The sequence below is a fragment of the Coptis chinensis genome, chromosome 7 (genome assembly GCF_015680905.1).
Source record: "Coptis chinensis isolate HL-2020 chromosome 7, ASM1568090v1, whole genome shotgun sequence".
NCBI lineage: Eukaryota > Viridiplantae > Streptophyta > Magnoliopsida > Ranunculales > Ranunculaceae > Coptis > Coptis chinensis.
The window spans coordinates 85,669,823-85,691,868 of record NC_141462.1 but is presented as its reverse complement, the minus strand read 5'-3'; the positions used below and the strand labels follow the sequence as shown (position 1 = coordinate 85,691,868).

The window sequence follows — 22,046 nt, the reverse complement described above, 5'->3', positions numbered from 1 at the left end:
TTTCGAATGCACCGAATCAACTCTCGAAGCATATATCTTAACACCAGCCTCCAATGTACAACTTGCCTACACACAAAAACAAAACAAAACAATCAAAAAAAGACCCAACATTTAATAAAAGAAAAAAACTTGAGTGGGGCGCACCTTTTGGAAATTAGTTTCTACGTCATTATCATCTTGAGTATCAATTCTAATAATCTCACACATATGATCAATCAACCTTAACTCCCAAGTATTCTTCTGATTAATCTTATTCTCACTTGCTAATTTAATACAGTTTGTGAAAAGTTCAGTAATTTGCTCTTTACTGAAACATAAAGGGTCGGGTTGAGATTGAAGTGGAGGAGGAGAAACGACAAGAATGGATTTGCGACGAATGGCTGCTGCACGCGCACGTGCACGTTCGAGTTGGTCGTTGTTTGAGAATAATAATGGACTCGTTGGTCCTCATCCTCCTCCTCGTGTTGGGGTGGTTTTTTGGGTTTCTGTCATTGCTTTTGATTTTGAGGTGTGGTCTCGTTTTTTCAAGAGAGAGAAGAGGAAATGATTTTGAGTTTTTTCAGTGTGTGTTTTTTTTCCCTCCTCAAAAATTGAATATGAGAAGCTTTTCGGGTTGGGCTTGCGAGTTGGAGGCCCAATTTAATAGACAATGGATTAAATCCATTAACCGCGTTTTTTTTTTCGCGTATTTGACTATTTGGCATAAAGTCATAAACCACGGTAGAAAGTGGAAAATTTATATACCACTGTTTATGTTTAAGGTAGTGGGGATGTGGAGTACTCTCATGCTGGAAAAAAAACTAACCATGGTATATGGCCCAACTTATCCCACGGTTTTCATGTAACTGTGGCATATACTAGTAAACCAATGACCAAAAAAATTTCTGCCGTGGTATATAAGTATTTCCCACTGTTTTTGAAAGAACCGTGGTATAAACGTTTTTATTGACCGTGGTATATGTGTCATTCTGTAGTAGTGTATCTTTCCTCATTGAAGATCACAACAAGAAGACAAAGGTCGGAGTTGAAGCGTAATACCAAGGCGCCAACCATAGTGCAACTTCTACCCTTCATGTTTGTTTTTTTTTGTTATCTTCATTTTGCATCTTCCCCCCACCCCACCACCCCCACCACTGGCCCTCTTATATATGTATATATAGTCATTCTTTAAAAAGTAGCTACTTAAGTTAACTTAAAATAAGTACGTAGGTAAAACTTCACCTATAAAATAAATTCAACCACAATGTTTTGTGGATATGATATAATTATTATAAATATCGTCTCCATAAAATTTCAACTCATTTGGAAACATCCAACATTGGCAAAAAAATATTGCAAAAACTCGACATTTCTTGACCGTTAGATTTTTTTTTAAAGATGACAACAATTTTTATCTAAGTTAGAGGTTTCCAAATAAGCTGAAATTTTGTGGAGATAATCTTTATAGTGAGTGCTTCATAACTACAAAAAAATTAGGTTTGAATTTCATTTGATAGGTTATATATATATATATATATATATATTGTTTCAACCCACAACATTTTCATGTTCGAATTTATATATATTGAAAAAACTATTTGTGAGCTACAAGAACAGCTACATGATATTAGTTCTCGGTATTTGAAATTTGTCATATTGATTATCATGATCGTTTTATGGTATGAAAGAGTATATTGATTGTAGTTACAAGTTGTCTCATTTGCAAGTTGCTCATCGCAAATGTTTTCAAGCACTTCAATGTGATGGACGCTATGAATTTGATTGCCGAGAGAATAATGTTAGACAATAACTAATTTATCCATAAAGAATTGTTGAAGAACATATGTATGCACAATAAATTGCCAAAGAAAATCATTGTCGATTGTAACTTAAAAAAAGGAAGAGAATCATCGTCGATTGCAACCATAGTACAAAATATCACGATATATCGCTATAAATATCGAGAAATCAGAGATTGACATATAAATATCACGGTATTCATTTGGATAAATATAAGTGTAAATATCGGCGATATTTATGAATATATCGCGATAAAACAAGTTTTTATTTTAATCCACGCTATTTTTGGATATAATTGGTGATGCTGGTGGTGATTGGAAAGAGAGTGGCTAGAAAAAAACCGACGAATGAACTCTGAAGGCTAGAAAAAAAGGTGTTCTCCTACTTTACCCTCTCCCACACCAGCTTGCCAAAATAATTGCAAACCAACAAATGTTGATGGCTAGAAAAGGGTGTTCTCCACTTCTCCTTCTTCTACAATCTCCCACACCTTTTAAACCCAAATTCGATCAAGTGAGTTTTCTCTTTTTTCTTTTAAAATTATTCTTATTTAATATCTCTTAGTACCAATTGGAAGATTGAATAGAATTTGAATTTAATCGATATTCAATATTTAATATAATTTGCATTTGAATAATATGAAGATTGATATTATAAGATTGATTGTTATTATCAAATTTGGTATTCAAGATTGATTCTTCTTATTTCAATGGACATCTTAATTGATGTGGTATAATTTAAACTTTTTCTTTAGATTTTTGGACAATGATCATGTAGCTTCAGAGTCTTTTTTAATCCTAAAATTTGAACAAATAAAGTTGCTTAAATTTCTTCAGCTTCATCTCAGAGAGACACCAATTTATCTTGCAGGTGAGCAATCACAGCAAAAACTCTAATTTAATAGACAATCTCGTTGTGCGTGGCTTTGCAAATTCCACTAGCTACGTATTTTATCATGACTTTTGTTGGGATTGGACAGTAGTGAATTTTCCTAACACAAACGTATTCGGCCAGTGTGGGGAATAACTATTTTGATTTGCAGTAGTGGAGTTGGCTTCGATTCTCGATCTCGAGGTTGGAAGATAGAAAAATTCAATCAAGTGATTTTTCTATTTTCTCTTAGTGGCTCTTATTGAGATTTTCTACTTTGTTTGGAGTTCAATTTTAATTAGATGATTTCGTACGTACACACATACATATGTTATGTTGTGTTTAAGTTTGATAAGGTTTTAAATCTAATAAGGATGGGTTTAATTTGTCACCACCAAACATTAAATGGATGAAGGCACCATTAGAAAGCGATGAGTTTTTGGATGGAGTTACTACTTTTATAAAATGCACGAACCATCCATAGTTTAGGAAATAGGACTTAGGCACAAGACACACGCTAGTTTATTTCTTTTTTGAAGTTTTCTACCTACTCGCAGAGTTAAATATTAGTTTTTCAGAATTCATTATTTACAACAAATATAAGATGAATGAAAGAAGATGGGATAGCTCAGCAACTATATATTGATGATGTGTATTGGGTTTTGTTGGTGTAGGAATCTTGCAAAGAGGTTGTGTAAGCTTTAGCTTAGTTATTGTTGAGTAGCATAAATGTGGTTTCTCACACACGTGCATTGGGTGTTGTCAAAGGAAAGTTTGAACTAGTCAAAACTTAAGAGTAAACTGAAAACTTGGGACTTTTGAAGACTAAATTGAAAAAGAAATGGGATTGTGTATACAAGGAAATTGGTGGTTAGAGAAATTATAAGAAAGATAATATACTAAAAGAGAGGAATACTTCGAACCATTGTAAAAGTTCATTTTGTTCTATGCTAATTTCATGGATGCAGCCCCTTGTTACACAACTTTAAAATGTGTGCATTTCAAATTTTCAATCGAGCTTTGTTTTCGCTCTGTTAATTTATTGAAAATGTTCCTTGTTACAACAACTTAGAGGAAGTTTGGTTTCTGTTGTCTTGTGTTTCGGCTTGTGGTCAGTACTTTGCAATGAAGTTCACTCCTTAGTTCCATTTGGCTTATTTCTATTTGGGTGGGAAATTAAGCAAATATTTGTTGTCTAATACAGGGTATACCTCTAAATTTTCTATGAGAAACTCACTGTTACCACTTATATAAATTTGTATCTAGACAATCCTCTCTCGCTCGGTCTTTTGCGTTTCCTTTTTAAATTTTTGCATGACAGTTGTCTATGATGTTTATGTTTAAGTGAATCACATGGCAACTGTCTTATGATATAATTATTTAAATTTGTTAATCCATGATATGGATCCTTTGCTCTACCATATTTGTTTTACTAGCATTTTTCTTGGTGTGGATACCTTGTTTCTAAGGTTGTGTCTATTGTGTGAACTATATGCGTTGTCATTAGGTAGTTGGTACTTGATGTCGGATGGTGAGATGGGGATGCATGAAAAGTTAGTTTCGAATAGTTTATCTTTGATACGCAACTTTAAGTTTAGTGTGGATCGTATTAAAACAGTTTTCAGTTTTGCAATGATATTTGAAACTTCATATCAAAGTAGAATCTTGGTCTTTCTGATTGAATCTAATTCTGGATGATAGTTTAGTGAGTCGTCTATCCAACGCAGCAAGCCTCGTTCAATTTGGATGTGGGTGGAAAAAGATATGCACTTCTAAATACTGCGCGGCAGAAAATTTTGCTAGGCAGAAAAACAGTTTCTGCACAATGTTAGACCTCAGTTTTGATATAGCTAGAAGAAGAGATAGGTTTTTGGTAAAACATTAAAAAGTAAGACCCGTGAGTCTACTTTCTAACCCAATTGGCCTCAATGCGTTCTGAGGCCTGTGGAGATAGATATGGCACCATGAAGTTGGGTTGACAGAAAAATAGTGCATCAAAAATCAGTTTCTGCGCACTGTGTTCAAGCCAAGTTTTCGATTATTTGGAATGAGATCGAGTTTTTTTGTAAAACATAAAGAAGTAAGTTCTATGTGTTAGCATTTTAACACAAAAAACCTCGATGCTTTTGGATATCTGTGGAAAGATTTGCGCTATCCCAAAGATAGTCCGTCAGAATTTTCGTTTGCTGAAAATTTGGATTGTTACCAAGTTCGCGCTATAGTTACTTCTAGTTAGGCTGAGATTGGGACATCGGGTTGTATATGAAAAAGTAAGTGTATATATCATAGTTTTCAAATAATCAAGTGAAGTGTCATTTGGATGATTGGAGGAAAAATTATTATATTGGGAGCTAGAAAACCTACCGTGTTATATTTTTATGTACATGAACCTAATTTGAGAGATATTTCTAGAAATGAACTAAGAGATTTTTCAATCATTCTTAGACGTTTTGTACGTTGTTTATAACCTAGTTTTAGATAGTGGTTTTCATTTGGAACGACATGGTTCAAAAGATAGTTTTTGGTGACCAAAAGATAGAGTAGAATTCATTTTTGAGTAATTTTGAGTAATAGGTTCATTGTGCATCATTAGGGTTGGAAATTCATTTATTTTTTAGTGGCACTATTTGGAGCTTATCTTTATTCGTTTTGAGATGATCTAAGTTGTTGGTTTCTTTAAGTGTAAATGTTATTTAACTGTTTTGGCATTCGTCAAGATGGTTATGTACTTGATCAATGTATTTTTAAATAGGAATCATCAAATTTAATTATTTTTTCGATGTATATATTAAATTATTCTCATTTGTGTTAAACGAGGTTAGAAATGTCAAAGGGATTCGATATCGGGTGGGACCACGCTATCCGTATCCCTGGAAATAAAAATGGGACACATTGCAAATACTGTGATAAGATTTTAGCTGGAGGTGGCATTACAAGGCTTAAACTACATCTTGGCGGAGGGAGCAAAAATGTTGAGAAATGCTCGAAATGTGGAAAGGAAATTCGAGACATGTTCCGACAAATAGTTGAGTCTGGGATTGAGAAAATAACTGGAAAAAAAAAAAACATTATAGAGCTGCCATGTATGCACACCTTCCTGGAGAAGACTCAAACGAGGATGACTACGAGTTCGAGATAGCTCGACAACTATTTAGAGATAAGTACTAGAGGTTCTGCGAGGAGGGCTCGTGGGATGTTTTATTGTATCTCATGTACTGTAATTTCATTTTGTATAAAATCAAATATTTTATTTCATGTAGTGTAACTTTCCTTTATTTTATTTCATGTATTTTGTTGTGGAAGTAGATATGTATGTAATGTTATTTATGTGTTTGTTGAATATCTTGGAAGTGGATATGTTACTTGTATATATGTAATATTTATTTTCTTGTTAAAGTGGAGTAGTGGAGTATATATATGCATATCTTGGAAAGGTAGATAAATGAGAATTGTATATATAGTTCTGATTTTCAGGTTATGACAGGATTTATGTGTTTTAAATATCGAAATTACAGAGGAGACTCTGCCGGATTTTATAAAAAAAAATGATAATTTATTGTTGATTTATTTTAATTAATTAAAATTAAACGTAGTCCTATTAACGCCCTATAATCTTTCTTTAATCTTTTAATCCTAAGGCGTTACAATCAGTATAATAATTTGTGTGACTTTTTAAATATTTGAATTTGTATTTGAAACTTAGAATATGATTTTATAATGACATATAACCATTCTAAATATGTGCAAATAAGTTAATTAATATTTTTGAGCATTAGATAGTTCATATTAAAAGTAATTACCACATTCAAAAAAAATATAGATGATTTGTGGATATTTGCGCGATATATGTGGTTATTTGTCAATATATCACGATATATCTACGATATTTGCAGTCAGAAATACCCACACATAGTCTGTTGATATTTGGAGATATTTGTCGATATATCTCGATATATCAACGATATTTGCAGATGCCCTAATGTAATATATCCCCACATAGGGGGATATATTTTCGATACATATCCATAAATCAGAGGTTGATATTTTGCCATATCTTGATATTTTATACTATGATTGCAGCAAGAAAAAGAATGAGTATAATCATAAAAATTAAAAGAATGAGGTCACATGACGTTTAAAAGGTATTTTCAAAACATAGAGCATCCACTTAAAAAAAAAATTCTCCATCATGTCGTTCACCACCATGTGGAGAGGTACTTTACTCTTGATTGTTGTGCTAGCTACTAGGGCAGCCCTGAGTTCCAAGGGGCCCTAAGCGAGATCTTAAAAAGGGGTCTATATGTAAAAGAGAAAAAAAAAAAAAAATTGTCGCGCGCCTATTTTAAAGTAGAAAATTATGAATTTTTGCCATGCTAAAAAAGTATAAAACTTATTTTAATATTACAACATACATCTAAAAGTGAAAAAAATACAAAATGAAGTAATTGTAATAATGAACGCTACAAATTGGCTCATCAAATAGGTCGGATGTTGTATATTTCCTTAGAGCATTCCCAATGCAAGTCAGTATTTTTCGCCTCCACGTAGGCTCAATTTCCCATTTTTGCTACCGTTTTGGTGAAAAGTAAGGTGAGGGTGCCCAATACAGAGGTGACTTTGAATCTCGGATGGAATGTTTGATTCCGTCTGAATGTAAAAATCGAAAAAACGGCCGGACGGAATGAAACAATCCGTCTGAAAGAAGAAAAAAAACCAAAAAAACATGTTAGACGGAATGAAACATTCCATCCAAAGAAAAAAATGAAAAAATATAAAAAAACACACGAGACGGAATAAAATGTTCCGTCCGAAGCTCACAACTTAGCAACTATCTCGGTAGCAACTACCCTCTCTCTTATTCTTCTTCCAAAATTAAACTAAGAAATTGTTCAAGATGACGAAGTTAACTCTATGGATGAGGTTAAAAAGGATGATAAAACGTCTGAAGAGAGTGATGTCAAAATTACAGAAGATGCTGTTCTTTAGAATGATGAAAAGTCTCATGCAGATAGCTGTCAAGAAAGTGAAGAGAAAACATCTGCTGGAGAAAAAACATCAATAGTGATTGATAAAGACGATAAGGATGTGGTTATGCGTGAGGATCTTAAGGCCCTCTTTCAAAGGTTTGGAACCGTCAAGGTATTATTTTGATCAAATTCTTAATCATTTGGGTTCATTCCATTTTTCACCTCAAACTTCCAAATATGTATGTGATATTTTTATATAGTATTGAGTCTGTATGTCCCTGCCTCACAAATGTGGACGCGTTCATTGTTTAATTATATGTAACTATTTGGCGTTACACGTTTCGATTAAGATAATGTTAACCCAGTCTTCTGTTTTTCAAATTGCACTTCATATGGATTTAAGTTTTCCAATGTGGGTCAGTACTACCTAATCTCAGAGTGTAGTTGCCTCAACCTGTTTTCATTCATGCCCACCTTTATGTTGCTTGCTTAACACCTCACTAGGACTTCCCATAAATATTACTAAAGTTATGGTCAAACAAATAGAAAAAATAATGACTCCGTCGGGTTTAGTTGTTTTATTGGAGCATCACCAGGTTTGCTTATTCACAATCATGCAGTAAGATCAAATGCTGCTTAACTTTGCAAAGAAAGTTTTAGTTTAAGAATATTAGTTGTTTTTTAACTTAGATAATTTAAGATAGTTTTTCAATAGTATTTATGTGTGACTAGCTCAAGCTTATATCTAGATGATATTCGCAATTGGTAATCGAGGGTGACAGCAAAATCACCAACCTTTACACCTAAATCCATATTATAATCAGATCAAATAAAATCCATACTGTTCTAGATTATGAGAAACAAAGCTACAGGTGTTACCCCTTTACTTGGATGCAAAAGTACATCTTCTCTTCCTCCATTAATTTTTTATGATTAAGGATATGGTTAGCTGTATTTAAATATTTTTAATCCTACTGATTCACAATGATCACCCTTTGATGTTAGACGCTAGAAAATAGTTTCGGGATCTCATTGAATGTGATCTCTTGAGGGAAAAACATAATTTTCAGTTAGTATTAGCTATACCCCGCCATTTTTTATTGCACTATCATACTGTTATTAGAGTATTACAAATTTTGGATTTACGTGAATCACATTTATTTTTGCTTAGATGTATAGAGTGATCATTCTTAGCTTTGTTTGGAAGTTTTGGACCAATAATTTGGTACAGTGGTCCCGTCGTGGGACATACTTGGCCACAGTTCTCAGGTAGGGTGCTGTTGTTTGGGGTGGTGCAACTACCTTTAAACGTCTCATGCGTTATCCCCATCCTCAGGTTAGAAAAAATTGCTATCCCCCACCAAATTATCGATCCAAAACTGCCAAACAAAGCTAAGAATGATCACTCTATACATCTAAGCAAAAATAAATGTGATTCACGTAAATCCAAAATTTGTAGTACTCTAATAACAATATGATAGTGCAATAAAAAATGGCGGGGTATAGCTAATACAAACTGAAAATTATGTTTTTCCCTCGAGAGATCACATTCAATGAGATCCCGAAACTATTTTCTAGCCACACCTTCTTTAATTCTTTGGTTTTCTTTTGCTCACATCAATTCTGATGGGAATAATACATGTTAAGCTCATTGATTTCTCTCCTGGAGAGAAATTCTTGGTCACATATAGGAGTCACGAACCAAGCAATTCTTGCGATTCACATGTGAGTATACGCCACTTTCATTCCGTCCTATATTGATCGGCATATCGAGTTATTTCTCATTTGATATCTTTCTTGATGTAGAGGTTCGTGTTGAACATTTTTGACGTGAGAACTGGAAAAGTGATGAGGAAGTTTGAAGGAAGTGCTAATGATATTGTGACTGGAGGCCAGTCTGGGGTTTCATGGCCTGTCATGCGGTAATTGTGTCTCAAGTGTCATATGTTTTGAAGCTGAATACAAATTCACCCATAGCTTTTATATATTTTATTATAGCTTAAATTGTCCCAGTGAGTGTCTGTAATGGTGCCATTGTAATTAGTAATTAGACTATTGTTATTATTTTTCAGATGGGCTGGTGGAAACAACGACAAGTATTTTGCTAGAATGGGGAAAAATGTGATATCTGTGTATGAAACAGAGACTTTCACTCTTATTGACAAGAAGTCTTTGAAGGTGCAAAATGTTATAGACTTCAGTTGGTCTCCTATTGATCCAATTATTGCTTTCTTCGTCCCAGAGCTTGGTGGTGGAAACCAACCTGCCAAGGTGAGTGGTAGATTTATTTGTTTATTTATTTTTTAATTTCTAAAGCTAGATTTGCTTTTGAAGTAATAGTATATTAATATCAATAGTTGCTATATTCAAAGAATGCTATAGCAGTTCCTTAAGTCTACCTCTAGCAGCTTTCATAAAATTAGTGGCAATTTTGATTCTACTAATGCATTGGTTCAAGCCACCTCTTAATCCGTTTTCTTAAGGCTTTAGTTCTTGGCACATAGGTCATAGCCTTCTTTTAAAGCTTTCCTTTACTAAAAATTGTTCAAATTCAACTAAGAGTGGTTGTTAAATCAATTTTCTTCCGTTTTGTGTTTTACTGATTGCGTTTCCCTTATTTCATTTATTGTTTGATGTTAGGATTGCCTACTAAAGTCATCTGTTCTCGGAGATCTTTATTCCAAAAAATATGCCCAATAATTGGTATGCATGTTCCATTCTCTTTTGTAGATAAATATGCTCTTTTTATTCTTATCAAAATCGTTTTAATTCTTCAAGACATTCCCATCGATAGTTGTTTTTAAAGTTTCAGAATTATAGATTTCACCTTATGGGAATGCTTGGTCGTTAAATGGTTTTTTGTTATTTCTTTTATTATTGGTATCTTACTATGAAATATATTGTTTGATGTAGGGCTTTAATTTGGTACCATGGTGCTTCAATGGTACTGTCATTAGATTTAGGTGCGGTTACTGGCTTACTGCTAGAGATTAGATGTCGTTTTTAAAGTTAAGCTCCCTGTTTCATTTTTTTTTTCCATTTTCCATTTTTTATTTTTTAAGTTATTGTTTGATTTTTCCCCTGGGAATAGAACCGTTGAGCTCAATTTCAATGGGATTCGTCAAAGGGGCCATAGTTTAAGTCTTTTATAGAGAGCATAGTTTAAGCCTTTGGTTTCTCCACTCTTTGGAACCACCTAGCACAAACTAGTATTTTTTTTCCCCCAAAAAATAAACAAATTCATGATTTGGGTGTCATGAGTTACTGTGGATACCCTATCAGTACCAATGGAAAGAAGTGTAGTTTAATTGAAGGTAAGTATACGCAAGGGAGTAATTATTCTATGAGCCACTACCTGGACACATTAGAAACATGCCTCGAAAGACCTTCATTACATGCTTTCACTACTATTTTTTTTATCACATATTTTTTAAATGTTCATTGTCAAATTTGCCCTTTAAACTTTAATTGTTTAGTTGCAAATTGATGCTATGGTTGCATAACTTTATTGAGAATACAACCCCCAAATGATGAGTTATATTCACCCCCTTTCAGCGTGTTTCCTACCTAAACCAGTACTTGCAAATATAGTAGTGTAAGGTCATAGAGATGATGGTGGTGACTGCTGAGGGTGGATTTACGACTGATGCAATATAAAAAACTATATAATGGTTAGATACTTAGATATATATTATAAGATAGGGATAGAGATTTTTTTAGCACTACAGGACAAAATAACAAGTTGCCTAAGACAAAAGACGTGATTAAGAATACTATACTCCTGTCGACATACATTAAATATAGGCTATTTTTAAATACAGATCATATAACTTTTGCACTATCCAAAATATTTATGTGTTAGTCTGGTGATTCAGAAGGGATACTGGTATTGAATAGGCCTGAGGTTCCAGAAGTCGAGTATTCGATTATGACAATCTTGTTCATAGAATTGTAGAATTGGCGATCGAATACTATACCTCCTAGAAAATGTATTCAAACTATTTTGTAGCCATTATTACTCAAAACAACTTTGCTTGCTTCATTCCATCACATATTACGGAGGGGTATTTCTAAGTTTTCACTTAAGAAATCCAAGTTTTTATATTCTTCTTTATGAGAAATTTTTCTCTATAGCGTACGGCCATTCCCTGTCTATGCTTTTAATTTAATTGCACAATTAAAGAAAGTGAGGGTAATAATCATAGATGATGGCGCATAACTCAGGTTGAGACTATGCCCTAGAGCACCTCCTCAAGTAAAGGCTTACATAGCCGCTTGATTGACGGTTACAGTCAAAGAACCCGCCATGGCATATATAATGACTAATGACCATATATAATTACCAGTGCTGTTGGATGGCAATATGAAACCAAAAGTCTTCATTGTTACGTGCCCTTGAACAGACTTCATAGATTTTTCGGGAACTTTAACGCCTCACCGTCATAGATTTCTAGGCATTTTATTTACCTCTCCTGTAGAACAAGGATAGTAGGAATAATTCATAAGTTTATCTTAGTAGCAATCAACTAAAACTAATGGGAAGACATAACAGTCTGTGACTCCTACAATCAATTTCCTTCGTATGAAGCCATTGAACTATTCATATTAGTAAGTTAATAGCAAACAATGCATTGCAGTCAGAATTTTATGCTGCAGAACTAGCAACAAGGCTTGCACATTGACTAGGACTGCAACAAGTACACCTATTTGGAGACATTCAATGTGTCACTAAAGCCTTAATTAACTGGAGGAACTACTGCAGTGAGATTGGTGTGAGTTACTCAAACACTGCAGGAAGAACATTCCAGCAGCTAAAATATACATGGGCAGCAATAGGCTTCGCTTGAAAAGAAAGGAGCAACAGGTGGTTTAAGAACAGGGCCTCTGAGTCGCAATGGTATATAGATATCTACATCAATTCGATCAAGAAAAAAAAATGTTCTCGGCAAGGTAATGCTTTTAGTTGTTTCTTTCGAGCTACATACGTTTATTAATTATGTAATAAAAAATTAAATATGATTAGAATATACTTATTCAAAGTTTGTAGTGGAGAATACAGAAACAAGTATGGAAGAATTATAAACCATTGAGAACAGTAGCCACCAATATTAGGAAGCACTTGGGACTCATGAAGACATATGTAAAGTGACATAACTAAACAAAGATGTTATCTATAGTTTGTTACATAGTGTTACATAGATGCGATGGCTGTTGGCTTAGATCGAGATGGTAGACATTATGTTGCATAACTTTGGAAAAATAATTGAATGGTTACGAGTAATTTATTCTAGAACATTTAAGCTTTGTTTGCCTTTCTCTTCTATGATAGTAGGACTATACATCTTTACTAGACTTTAGTTCAAACTCTTTGTATAAGGCCTTCCTATTCAACTCAGTAATTTTGAAAGCATGCATGCAAGTTTAACATATAGTGACCGACCGACTCAATATTTGTGAGACTTCATCTTTACGGTGCTTGGTGAGTAGCTACTAGATATAGACAACTCAATCCTTCCTTCTTTATGAATTTGTTAGGGATGGTCTTAATGTTTTATTATTGTTTGTTTGTTAAAGGATATGTTGAATAGGGAAATGATTGTCGACCTTATGGTATGTTCTATAGGGTGCTACCTATTGTAAAGCGGAAGAAGAGGGAGAATGGGTACAACCCTAAAAGGAATTGAACAAGCACAAATACGAGGTATGTAAAAATGAATTCTACACTGATGGTTTTAGAAACTATTTAATTAATGAGATGAAAATTTGATTGCAATATATGGTATTACCTCGAATGTTCAAAATCGAAGTTTTGGTTTTTGACATTTTTAGTGACTAGATTGTTTTTTTTGAATGGTGTATTATGTCCAAATTCCAACTTTTTTTCCCCACCTATTTCAAGTTCCGCATTAGCTTATTGTTCACTAACAGTACATGCATTGCATGGTGAATATAGTATACACTAGACAGGGCTACATAATATGGTTTTACACCCTTAATCCCTTTCAGAAATAAATTATGATTCATTTTTTTTCCTTCATTTTTTGGGGACCAATTCGGACTTGATTCCAATAATGGCCACAAGCGAGTGGGGAAGGGGGCTACTAACAGAAGACAGTGACTGAGCTTCTACCATGAAGCTTAAGTACACTAACAGACTAGGGGCTGGTCTAATTCAAAGACATCAACTGTTTAGAGAGGCATCACTTTGCTGATAAAAATGTCTCACATATATTATTATAGACTTCTCTTTCGTCATTTTCAGTGTAACGAGAGAAGGGTAGACTTTAGAGTTTTGAAGAAAACGAGTTCATTTATTAATTCGGGCTTTTGAAGAGAACAAATTCTTTAATTAAATCCAAACAAGTTCAGAGTTCAATTTACTGAAACTCTTCAATTCCCTTCTTTCCTTCTTTATTATCTTTATCTATTTGGTATTTTTTTTCACAATCATTATATTATCGTTGTTGTTTGATGATTAGAATGACATGTGACTACAAAGGTGACGATGATCAACGATGACATGTGACTGCTAGCAACTAGGTATGCATCCTCTTCTTCAAACCAAATAGTGCAACATATTTCCTGAAATTAATTGCGATGTATTTTAACAATGGCAGTGTGCTTTGAATATGGAGCATTGCGATTGCTCAACAACTGAGGAACAGACTTACAGAGGTAACTCTAACAAACTTAAATGGTTATCTGGGGTAGAAAATTTGTATGTTATTGAAAAGTAAAAGTAGATATCATGTTGTGGTGGAATCCATGACAAAGAATAATCTATCTTCTTGGTTTTAGATTCTATGCCAACAACCATGCATCAACCTTGATTTTCTCCCTAACTTGGTGCTTCGTGAGTTGACAATGTCTAACAGTACATACGAGTTAAATGTCGCCATTGTATATGATAAGTAGATTGGCATTATATTAGTGATCTTTGTAGCAGCCGTGTGAACATAATTTGTTGTTGACTTTTTCTTTCTATTACATTCCTTTTTACTAAGGAATTTCATTCAATATGCATGTCCAATGAGATGAGGAACCCCAAAACTGTAGGTCTTTCATGTGATATCACCAGTATTTAACTTTGAACTTTTAATTCACCCTTAAGATAAAACTTTTGGGGTTTGTTTCTTTTCATTTTTTCTAGTTTTTGGTTTGTGAATTACAAGCACCTCATATAAACATGTAGTAACCTTTTTAATTGCCAAAATCAGTAATTAGGATCTGCAATGTCCATTAAAATGAGATATGAATTTATAGGCATATACTTTGAACACTAAACCTTCCATTGTGGTGATACGTCCTTTTCAATTCTTTTGAACACCATTATTGGTGTCATCCAAATGCCTTTTATAAAAGTTTACAGAGCTTATCTCATCAAATCAACACGTACTTCTTCACTGTTTTATATATATATATATATACACACACACATTGTCATATAGTTAGACAATAGTGGTTTTATTTAAATTAACCCAATGTTTTAAGCCAATTGGGAATATTAATATCGGTGTCCTATTGGCTACTACTGGGTATGTTTTCAACCTCTCAGTGAAAACTAATAAATATGTTTTTAGAATGTAGCTTCAAGTACCATTATAACCTAGGAAGAACAAATAGAAATTCGAGAAATATGAAGATTCAAGAAGTGGCGGTACTATTATTACAATATTTTGCTTTTTGAGTATGGCCCATCACAACTCATTTACTAAGCTATTAATAGAATACTCTGCAAGCTAAATAGTGAAACAAAATAATATTCAATTGCTAGGTTCTCACAAGGCTTAATCATTGATTGATATGGTGGTGTTTAATTGAATATCGTTAGTCTAAATTTTTAAGGTGGTTTCATAGAATATAGTAGTGCTTGGTGGTAACTGCTGCAAATTCCAAAATGCTTAAGGAAGAAAAAATTCTTCTGTATCATCTGGTCGATCCAAGGCATCTCCTTATCCTTGTAGCTCGAGGAGCTCCTTACAGTATCTGCCTAAGCCCCTTTTAGAGGATGTTAAAGAATGGGATCAGAAGAAGCCAAGTGCCCTGTGTGCATGGAGCATCCGCATAACGTTGTTATCCATCTATGTTCCTCCCAGGAGAAAGGCTTCCGTCCATTCATGTGTGACACAACACTCAAACTACGTTGATCAATTCCATAAGTCATTTGCAGAAAACCTTTCAATTGTTCCACTTCAATCAAGAAGAAAGTACTTATCGGGAATTGCTCAAGAAACAAGGAGAGAAACCAGAAGGTCGAACCTACTAGATGCAAGGCGTGTAGAAGATGCCTTGAGTGTGCCCATTTCCAGTCCCACATCTGCCATGTGAAAGCTAGGTTTAGTGAAAACTTATCTGCCTCCTCTTAAGGGGCAGGCAGATCAGTGGTTGGGTTGTTATAAAATCCACTCGGAGGTTCATTAATTCAAGAGCTAGAAACTGGTATGTAGACCCTATTTTCCTTCAATGTTATTTGTAGGGTAATTTCTATAACTGAGGTGAATAACATATAGATTGTTGTGCAACAAGGTGTTGTTTGGTACAGGTGTTAATTTGTATAAGTGTTTGGACCATCTTCTTTTGAGGTGTCATTGAGGTGTCAATTATTTTGTTTGGTTATGGTATGAAGTGCTTACTTAATGTATCACTATTTGTGAATACAAACTATTATATTGTTCACTCTCTTTGTGTTAGTGAACAATATTAGCTTCAAACATGGAGGAAAATATGTGCATGCTACCAAATATGAGAACATTGGCTGATGCCCGCCGTCTTCGTAGACAAACTCATAATTAAGAGGTTAGGTTCAATTTTCTCTTTCTATGTACAAAATAATTGGTTCCTTTTATTTTACTCTTCAGATAAAATTTCCAACAACTTCCAGAGGACAAGTGCTTTAGATATGACCCACCTTATATGACTTGATACAGGTAATCGCCGGTTGGAATCGAGACACAGCCAACATACAATTTTAGCTACTGTATAATGGTGTTATACCCAAAAAAGTTGTAAGATGATCCTTCCTCTCTATGTTGGATTCACTTTGGATAATCTAAGTTTCAATGTTAGTGGGTACATATTGATAAACAAAGATTTTTACTTCAAAATTATATAGCTTTAGCTATATGGGAGTGTTTGATACTTGGATGTGTTGGATCAGAATTTGGGGTATACATGAGATGAACTAACGCTAACAATCCGTAGAGCAGTTTTAGGCGAAGTAATTGGGTAATTGCGGAAAATTTTAAAGTGAGTATTCAGGGCGCAAACCCAAGTAGATTATAACCATACTAACGTTGTTTGTTCCATTGTTATCCCATTAAATTAAGTTAGTGGGTTACCTGGTTTGCTTTTTATTGTGCCGCTTTGAACTTTAAAGTATTATTATATTAATTTGTGTGTGATAGTTTTTAGAGAAAAATCTCAATATGCTTACTAGACTGTTCGAATTAGTTGGTAATTAAGTTGGAATGTTTATGAGTTATGTATCTAATTACTGTTTTGGATTGGATTTCAGTGTTAAAATTGGTTGTCTTGCATAATTGGTACGAATTTCTTCCACTGAGTTAGATTTTATCTTTACAGGTTTAAAGTTTGATCTAAGATGTTGGAATAATGTCAGTAAAACAGGGAAGGCTATGCCAAAAAATTTGGAGGAACTGTGTTCATGGGCGTTGAGGAGCTATCTACCATTCCACCACGAATGCAGAGAGGCAATGCCGAATATGCGCCAAGATAGAAAACAACAACATTAGAGCCTTTATCATGAGAATTACCATCTTCAGTTTTTGTTAGTATATATTTTTGTTTTCCTTAAATATAAACTTATCTACATTATTGTTCCCTGAGAGGTTCAAGGTTAAATGCACATTAAATCAGAGGCATATAGTTTGGAGGTAGATATAAAATACCCAACGTTTGGTCAATCTATGCATACCATATACTAATTTTAATTAAATGAATTTGTCAATGAACTTCTTTCTTTTTTTCCTAGATTTCTTAGATTTGAATTAATCAATTTCCAACTAAGAGATTGACAATGTGCTGATGAAAACTATATCATTGAACATGATTACAATGAACTACTGTTTTTAGTTTCCTTGAAAGAATCATTATACTTACTCCTCAAAAAATATAGTACAAAGGAAACCTAATTTCATATGGCAGCCCCCTATTAATTTTTGATGCTACTGATGCATCAATTATATTTAAGTGGAGGAAGGCTAGTCAATACTTTGCCAATAACGCTGGGTGATGCTGTATTGTAGTTGTTAATAGTTTGATAAAAGTAAAATCAGTTCATTGTGAACTATCAATGTAGCAGGCCCGGCCGCAGGCGGGCTAATTGGCTAGTTTAAAATAAATAAGTGGGAAAAAGTTCACATCAATTAAAGCTTTAAAAGTTAAAGTGAGATAAGACTAATGAAGGGCTTATTATTTTGGGCCCAAAAGTAGTGGGTAATAGGATTAAACTAGCTTTCGAACCTGTCCTACGAATGGGTGTCGTTATATTAAATTATTGTAAAAAATATTAGCAACCATGCATAGTTATGAGATATGAAAATTATATTAATCAGTCATTCAAATTTCTTGCAGCACTCTCTATAAAAAAGGAAGCATCAAACCTTTATAAAACTCATCTACTTCTTTTTGTTGTTAGGTTTAATAATATAAGTTTGATTAAAGTTTTGTGAGAATGCCCAATGTAACGAAGATAATATTGAAGCTACTTGAATAACACGACATTCTTAATCATAATAAAAAAAGTATGATAAACATTACTTAAAATGCAAAACTATATTTGTCGATACAGTTATTCCCCCTACATATAATACAAATATGTTTTAGGATTATTAGTTCAATGCATTTGCATCAAGTTTTTGATTTTCCATTAATTATTTTTTGAGGTTAGTTCAATGTAGTACATTGCATTAAGTTTCCAATTTCTCATAAATTATTCTTTGAGGTTAGTTCAATGTAGTCGCATCAAGTTTCCGATTTCCCGTTAATTATTATTTGAGGTTATTTCAGTGCAATTGCATCCACTTTATAATTTCCTGATAGTTATTCATTAAGGTTAATTCAATACAGTTGCATCCAGTTTTCGATGTTTCGTTAATTAGTCTTTGATATTAGTTCAATGCATTTGCATCCAGGTTCCAATCTCCCGTTAATTATTCTTTGAGATTAGTTCAATACACCCGCACCCTATTTCTGATTTTCCGTTATTTATATTTTGAGATTAGTTGAATGCAGTTGCATCCAATTTTCGATTCCTGTTATTTATTTTTTGAGGTTAGTTGAATGCAGTTGCATCCAGTTTCCGAATTCTCATTAATTATTATTTGCAGTTAGTTCAATACATTTTCATCCAATTTTCAATTTCATGTTAATTGTTCTTTGAGGTTAGTTCAATGCATTTGCATCCAGTTTCTGATTTTCGGTTAATTATTCTGTAAGATTAGTTTAATGCATTTGTATCCAGTTTCTGATTTCTCGTTTATTATTTGATAAGATTGCATTTGCATCTAGTTCCCGATTTCCAGTTAATTATTGTTTGAGGTTAGTACAATGAATTTGCATCCAGTTTTCGATTTCCCGTTAATTATTTCTTGAGATTAGTTCAATGCATTTGCATCCAACTTATTATTTATGCTTTGAGGTTAGTTCGATGCAATTACATTCGGGTTTCTGATTTCCCGTTAACTATTCTTTAAGGTTATTTCAATGCATATTTGCATTTAGTTTTTGATTTCCCACCAATTATTCTATGAAGTAAGTTCAATGCAGTTGCATTCAGTTTTTTATTTTCTATTAATTATTTTTTGAGTTTAGTTCAATGCACTTGCATCTAGTTTCTGGTTTCCCATTAATTATTATTTGAGATTTGTTTGATGTATTTGCATACCGTTTACGATTTTCCATTAAATATTCTTCAAGGATTTGCATCCAATTTCTAATTTTCCGTTAGTTATTCTCTGACGTTAGTTTAATGCAATTGCATCTAGTTTTCGATTTCTAGTTAATTACTTTTTTGAGTTTAGTTTATTGCATTTGCATAAAGTTTTCGATTTTCCGTTAATTACTCTTTGAGCTTAGTTATGTATTTGAATCCAGTTTTTGATTTCCTTTTAATTATCCAATGTAGTGTGTAATACCAACTTCTACTGATCCATCTGTAGTGTCCTTGCAAACATGACATAAAAAATAAATTATGTTTGATTTACTATGTTGGATCATCAAAGATTATCCAGTTCCCGATTTTCTGTTAATTATTTTTTAAATTATGCATGACCCACTATGTGGAATCTGCAAAGATTATCTACGAACGGGTGTTGTTATATTAATTATTCTAAAATAATATTTGCAAATATGCAGAACTATTATATATTAATATTATATTGATCACTCATCCAAATTTCTTATAACTTGAAAACCTCACTCTTCATTAAAAAAAAAACTCACATTTGATAAAACCCTTCAACTTCATTTTGTTGTTTAATAATAGAAGTTTGATTGAAGTTTTGTGAGATTGCCTTATAAGGCGAAGTTCATATATATTGAAACTACTTGAATAGCAAGGAGTTACCAATCATACGGAAAGAGATAAGATAAACACAATTTTAAATGCAAAACTATACTTATCGAGACATTCTCACAACATATAATCCAACTATGTTTTGAGGTTAGCTCAATGCATTTGCATCCAATTTCTGATTTTCCGTTATTTATATTTTGAGGTTAGTTCAATGTAGTTGAATCCAATTTTCGATTTCCATTTTTTTTAGGTTAGTTCAATGCGGTTGCATCTAGTTTCCGATTTCTCGTTAATTATTTTTTGCAGTTAGTTCAATATATTTGCATTCAATTTCCAATTTACTATTAATTGCTCTTTGAGGTCAGCTCAATGCATTTGCATCCAGTTTCTGATTTCCCGTTAATTATTCTGTGAGATTAGTTTAATACATTTGCATACAGTTTTCGATTTCTCGTTTATTATTTGATAAGGTTGCATTTGCATCTAGTTTTCGATTTCCCGTTAATTATTGTTTGAGGTTAATTCAATGAATTTGCATCCAGTTTTCAATTTCCCATTAATTATTTCTTGAGGTTAGTTCAATGTATTTACATCCAGTTTATTTTTTAAGATTAGTTCAGTGCAGTTGCATCTGGTTTCCGATTTCCCGTTAACTATTTTTTAAGATTAGTTCCACGCATTTGTATCATGTTTCCAATTTATAATTAATTTTTCTTTGAGGTTAGTTTAATGCAGTTGCATCCAGTTTTCGATTTCCCGTTAATTTAATCTTTGAGGGTTAGTTCAATGCATTTGTATCCAGTTTCCGATTTCTCGACAATTATTTTTTGATATTAGTTTGATGTATTTGCATCCAAGTTTTGATTTCACGTTAATTATTCTTTGAGGTTAGTTTAATGCAGTTGTATCCATATTCCGATTTTATATTAATTACTTTTTAAGATTAGTTTAATGCTTACATTTGCATCCAGTTTCCGATTTCCTGTTAAATATTATTTGAGGTTAGTTCAATGCATTTGTATCCATTTTTTGGTTCCCTATTAATTATTCTTTGACGTTAGTTTTATTCAGTATTATATATGTTTTAAAATATTTGTTATTATTGCGTTGCCGTTATTTATTTTTTTTATTTTCTATTATATATTTTGTGATGTTATTTTTTGTATAATTTAATTTTCTACATGTAATTTATTTTGGTTTGGTATATAATTTATTTAAGCCCAACGCCCACTTTAACTGAATCTCGTTATTCTGCCGAATTATATATATATATATATAATTCGGCAGAATAACGAGATTCAGTTCCCCGTTAAGTCGAGAACTATATAGATTAGTAGAGGATGATGCAATAGGAACATTGTATGAGCGTCTTTGAGATTAATGCAGGTGGGGGTCTGCCTAACCCTAGCTTATTTTATAAAAAAAAAAATAACGAGATTCAGTTAAAGTGGGCGTTGGGCTTAAATAAATTATATACCAAACCAAAATAAATTACATGTAGAAAATTAAATTATACAAAAAATAACATCACAAAATATATAATAGAAAATAAAAAAAATAAATAACGGCAACGCAATAATAACAAATATTTTAAAACATATATAATACTGAATAAAACTAACGTCAAAGAATAATTAATAGGGAACCAAAAAATGGATACAAATGCATTGAACTAACCTCAAATAATATTTAACAGAAATCGAAATCGATGTATATATATATATATATATATATATATATATATATATATATATATATATATATATATATATATATATATATATATATATATATATATATATATAAATATTGTTAAAATTTAAAAATTTAAAAATTTAATTAGAATATGTAATTATTATTGTGGCAAGAATTGTGATTTTTAGAATCCTTAACTA

At 32.7% G+C, this 22,046-nt stretch overlaps 3 long non-coding RNA genes across 3 annotated transcripts; all 3 read left to right on the top strand.

Annotated features, from left to right (window-relative positions):
* The first annotated feature begins 2,112 nt into the window (after positions 1–2,112).
* Positions 2,113–5,951, top strand: LOC147489554 (uncharacterized). The gene is made up of 2 exons (XR_015203180.1): positions 2,113–2,292; positions 5,472–5,951. It is a non-coding gene; the product is annotated as an uncharacterized LOC147489554 (long non-coding RNA).
* Positions 5,952–9,200: 3,249 nt separating this feature from the next.
* LOC147489553 (uncharacterized) lies at positions 9,201–10,531 on the top strand. The gene is made up of 3 exons (XR_015202691.1): positions 9,201–9,341; positions 9,423–9,887; positions 10,257–10,531. It is a non-coding gene; the product is annotated as an uncharacterized LOC147489553 (long non-coding RNA).
* A 1,683-nt stretch (positions 10,532–12,214) lies between these two features.
* On the top strand, positions 12,215–14,342 carry LOC147489552 (uncharacterized). The gene is made up of 4 exons (XR_015203294.1): positions 12,215–12,566; positions 13,240–13,317; positions 14,096–14,156; positions 14,234–14,342. It is a non-coding gene; the product is annotated as an uncharacterized LOC147489552 (long non-coding RNA).
* Positions 14,343–22,046: the final 7,704 nt, after the last annotated feature.